At 39.1% G+C, this 5,233-nt stretch overlaps 1 pseudogene; it reads left to right on the top strand.

Moving 5' to 3' along the window:
- The first annotated feature begins 236 nt into the window (after positions 1 to 236).
- On the top strand, positions 237 to 2,615 carry LOC119538265 (annotated as a pseudogene).
- The last annotated feature ends 2,618 nt before the right edge of the window (positions 2,616 to 5,233 follow it).

Here is a 5,233-nt window from a genome sequence, read left to right as displayed (position 1 = left end):
AGGAGACTGTGAAGGAAGGTTCCAGGGTTTTAGAAGGGTTGAAAGAAAACCAGGAGAGAGGGATCTCCTGGAAGCTAAAAGTGAACAAAAGTTTACAAAGTAGAGAGTGATCATCAGTAACAAGAGTAGGAAAAGGTCAAGTAAGGGAAGGAGTGATGTAAAAAAAAGCTATGCAAAATCAGTGGTCTGGCATCTGCCTTCCTTCTTGGCTGTGCAGCTTCGCTGGGGCCCTGTGGATGGATCCAATCTGCAACCTCTGCGCCAAGCTGCGGTCTCTGGCGGTCACCCCAGATAGCTAGACAGCCAGGCTGCAGCTCTCGCTGAGTGGAGAAAAGACCGACTTCGAAGATTACCCAATGAGAATTTTACATGACCTGCATTCAGAAGTCCAGAGTCTACAGTGGATGAGTAAGAAGTCATTAACTCTAACCCAGAGTTGGCTAAATGTGAAAATCTTCAAACGCCTGATGTGAAGAATGATCTGTCTGATTCTACTGTTCCAAGGGGTTTAGTTCCTGAGATATCTCCACATAGTCCACAACTTTCTGATTTTGGATTTGAGCATTACCTGATATCCCATGTTCTACCAAACCATCCACAGGCAGTGAATAACCATCAGGAAGAACCAAAATTTTAACTCCACCTACCAATCACCAACCAAAGTACTAAAAACTCCAAAATATGCACGACACATGGATGATTTTGAGTATATAATTCCGAAATTAGATCACTTCAGTATCTCTGAATATACTATGTGTTCTAGTTTGCTAATGCTGCCATTATGCAAAATACTGGAAATGGATTGGCTTTTATAAAGGGGGTTTATTTGGTTACAAAGTGTTCTAGTTTGCAAATGCTGATGGAATGCACAACACCAGAGATGGATTGGCTTTTATAAAAGGGGGTTTATTTGGTTACACAGTTACAGTCTTAAGGCCATAAAGTGTCCAAGGTAACACATCAGCAATCGGGTACCTTCACGGGAGGATGGCCAATGGTGTCCGGAAAACCTCTATTAGCTGGGAAGGCACATGGCTGGTGTCTGCTCCAAAGTTCTGGTTTCAAAATGGCTTTCTCCCAGGACTTTCCTCTCTAGGCTGCAGTTCCTCAAAATTAGCTTCTCCAGAGCAAGAGTCTGCTTTCAACGGCTGTCTTCAAACTGTCTCTTATCTGCAGCTCCTGTGCTTTCTTCCAAGTGTCCCTCTTGGTTGTAGCTCCTCTTCAAAACATCACTCACAGCTGCACTGAGTTCCCTCTGCCCATCAGCTCATTTATATGGCTCCACCCATGAAGGCCCACCTTAAATGGGTGGGGTCATGCCTCCATGGAAATATCCAATCAGAGTCATCACCCATAGCTGGGTAGGGCGCATCTCCAAAGAAACACTCAAAGAAATCTAATCAAAACTGATAAAGTCTGCTCGCACAATATTACATCAAAGATAATGGCATTTGGGGGGCACAATATATTCAAACTGGCACACAGAGTTACAGTCTTAAGGCTATGAAAATGTCCAAATTAAGGCAGCAACAGGAGTATACCTTCACTGAAGGAAGGCCAATGGCATCTGGAAAACCTCTGTTAGCTGGGAAGGCACGTGGCTGGTGTCTGCTGATCCTGGGTTATGTTCCAGCTCCTCTCTCAGCTCCTGTGCATTCTTCAAAATGTTGCTCTTGGGGTGTTTTGTCCTCTCTTAGCTTCTCAGAAGCAAACTCTGGGCTAGCATAAGTCTGCTTTTAATTGCTGTCTCCAAAATGTCTCTCTCAGTTGCTCTCTAAAATGTCACTCACAGCTGCTCTGAGTTCCTTCTGTTTGTCAGCTTTTTACATGGCTCCAGTGATTTAATTCAGACCTATTCTGAATGGGTGGGGTAACACCTCCATGGACTTCATCCAATCAAAGGTCTTGCCCACAGTTGATTGAGTCACATCTCCATGGAAACACTCAATCAGAGAATTCCAACCTTATCAACACGAATAGTCTGCCCCCACAAGACCACATCAAAGAACATGGCGTTTTGGTGGACATAATACATACAAACCAGCACACTATGTGTTTAAATGAAGATTATATAATAGGGCCTAAAAATGTGAAGCATAATAAAGGTGAGGAAGCCATAGAAAGAAAAGCAATTACCAACGATTGTTTCTTTGCCACCCGTGGCCCATAATCCAGCAGTTGAGAAAAAATGATGCCGAGTATACAAATTCACCCTTGGCACCTACATCCTGCACTCCTGGTTTGAAAATTCCTTCTACAAATAACAGTACAGCTTTGGTATCCACAAATTATCCATTATCAAAAACAAATAGTCCATCAAATGATTTGGAAATGAAAGATTGTACTTCATTAGTTTCAAATTCAGAGGGGTCATTTGAAAATCTTGTGGACACCTTTTCTCCTAAAATTTCTTCTTATGAGAATCTGCTCAGAACACCTACACCTCTAGAAGTAACTACAATTCCAGAAGATATTATCCAGATTTTGTCAAAATACAATTCAAACCTAGCTACTCCAGTAGCAGTGAAAGTAGTGCCACCCAGCAAAGTCTTTCTTACAAAATATGAAGGACAGAACATTCAAGATGTTTGCAACAATGAAAACTGGTAAAACATTTCTGCATGTTTCATTCTCTCAAATCATCTTCTTTCCCCACATGGCTGCCAGCATATCCCAAGTTTACCACCACCTTGATCATCCAACAGACTGAGCCTCATTCCCTCTGGTTCCAAATTCAGAAATCTCAGGGAAGGGTTCTGATTGACCATCTTGGGCATGATGCCCTTCCCTCGACATTTGACTGTGGCCAGAGGAGGTAGAATACTATATACCTTTTACGCTACTTGATAATTTCAAATTGCTCTTTTAGATCAAGCTTCAAGATCTTTCTAATTTAAGTATAATTGGAAAAGTATTTTATCTAATTATAAGTTCATGAAAGTTCTGTTAGAGAACTTTTCAAATTATAACCAATAGGAAAATAATGATCTGGCTTCATGTGGTGACTAGTTAAAATTTGAGAAGAAACGATTGACAAGTATCATGACAAGGTGCTTCAAAGGCTCAAGACAGGCTTTGGGAAATTTGGTGCAGTAAAGATTACCCTCATTTATGACTGTTCCTTGAAAGCCAAATGTGAAATGATAACCTGTCATATTTATGCTCATAATTTTGTCAGAAAATTTTCACCAAAACAAATTAACCACTTGATTTACACTTTGTTCTAGGAGTGGGTAGTTATAATTTAATTTTTGTTAAATATGAGGTTAAAGAAATTATTTTCAAGATATTTATTTTTCAAGGTAAAGTGCTAGTCGACCTTCATATTTTAATGATTCCCAATATTTGAATCAACCTTTCTTTCACTCTTTACCATAAGATATATGTATTTAAATCCACAAAATTGAATCAGTTTGCTTAAGGAGGGAGTGTATTCCTGGAGTTCTCCAAACTATAGAAGATAAACATAGGCAAAGTAATCTAGCAAAGGAGATTTGCAAAGAGGTCAGTGAAGCTGGAAAATATTTCAAGGAGAGCGATCAACTTTACTTTTTCAAATGTTGCCGAGAATTCAAGTAAAAAGAGGCCTGCAACATGATGTTATTGACAACCCTGATAAGATTAATTTTGGTAGAGTACTGAGGCCAGAAGCATGGAGCACAATGAAGAGAAAACAGACATAAAGACAGTGAATTCAGACAGCTCTTTTGATGAGTTTTGCTAAAGGGAAAAGAAATCGTGCAGCAGCTAAAGGGGAACATGGAATCAAAATGTTTTCAAAGGTAAATAAATAATATCGTATTAAAAACTATGCAAAATCAAAAGATAAAAAGAAGATTGCAAAGAAGTATATAGAAAGTATATTGGAAAGAATTATAGTAAACATTAATCAGAGTTATTCTGGATAGGGGAATTATAGGAGTTTCTTACATTTGTTTTTACATTCATTATCAGACCACTCCAGTGAATGTTTAAAAAAGTTGAACAAAGAGAGAAAACACCTGGGGAAAATCTAGGAGACTACTGGAAGAGAGGACTTCCGTTTTCAACTAAGATGGAGTAACAGACACTACATTTAACCTCCTGTCTTAAACAACTATAAAAACCAGACAAAATATATGAAATAACTATTTTCAGCCATTGGACAACAGGAAGTACAGGATAACAACCCTGAAAGAGGAGAAACAAACAAGTTGAATACAAATATTACCTGTGAGAGTTTCCTGGCTGCAGTGCGTGAAGTGGTAACGTAGGCAGGGCTGGCAGATTCCTTAAGTTGAGGAGACAGAGCTGTGAGTTTAGAGAAGCCAAGGTGGCTAGAGTTTGCAAGGCAGAGTACCAGAGAGGAGAGAGATGCATAGAGAGAAAGAAGGCTGTGGAGATCTGCAGAAGGTTCCCTTTATATCTTCAGCTGAGTATTGATCAGAGCATGTGAGGAAACTGTTGGAGACTGACGAAAGAACACTGGAAAGAAGCAAACGGAACAATTCTTTGCACTCACACAGGATTGGAAATAGTTCATATTCCCAACAACCAGAGTGAGTAAATGTCATAATACATTGGGCATTGGGAAGACTACCCAGAAGGATATTGTCTCATATTGGGGTCAGATTAACCCTAGACTAGACTCTGCTCCTGGCAAACAAAAGCTTCAAAGCAAGCCTTGAAAGGATCAAACTGTTTCCAAATAATTTAACTGAATCCTAGAATAAAGCTCAAAACCGTTAAACATCATTAGTCATTAGGGACAGACAAATTAAAACCACAATGAGCTGCCACTATACACTTACCAGAAGAGCATTAATTAAAAAGAGATGATATCAAGTGATGGTAAGAATGTGGAGAAATCAGAACCCTCATGCATTGCTACTGGGAATGTAAAATGAAACAACCACTTTGGAAAACAGCTTGTCAGTTTCTTAACAAGTTAAGCATGAAGTTACCATACAGCCTAGCAATTCCATTCCTATAAATCTTCCCAAGATAAATAACAACATATGTCCTCACAAAGACATATACACAAATATTCACAGAGCATTATCCATAACAGCTAAAAAGTGGAAACAATCAAAATAGTCATCAATTGGTGAATCCACAAAATGGAACATCATCATCATCATTATTTCCAGTAATTAAAAGGAATGAACTACTGATACATACTACCACATGGATGGACCTCAAAAAATTAATCACCAGCAAACCAGCATTAGAAGAAATATTAAAGGAAGTAGTT

The sequence above is a fragment of the Choloepus didactylus genome, chromosome 6 (genome assembly GCF_015220235.1).
Source record: "Choloepus didactylus isolate mChoDid1 chromosome 6, mChoDid1.pri, whole genome shotgun sequence".
Lineage (NCBI taxonomy): Eukaryota > Metazoa > Chordata > Mammalia > Pilosa > Megalonychidae > Choloepus > Choloepus didactylus.
This window is presented reverse-complemented; position numbering and strand designations above follow the sequence as displayed.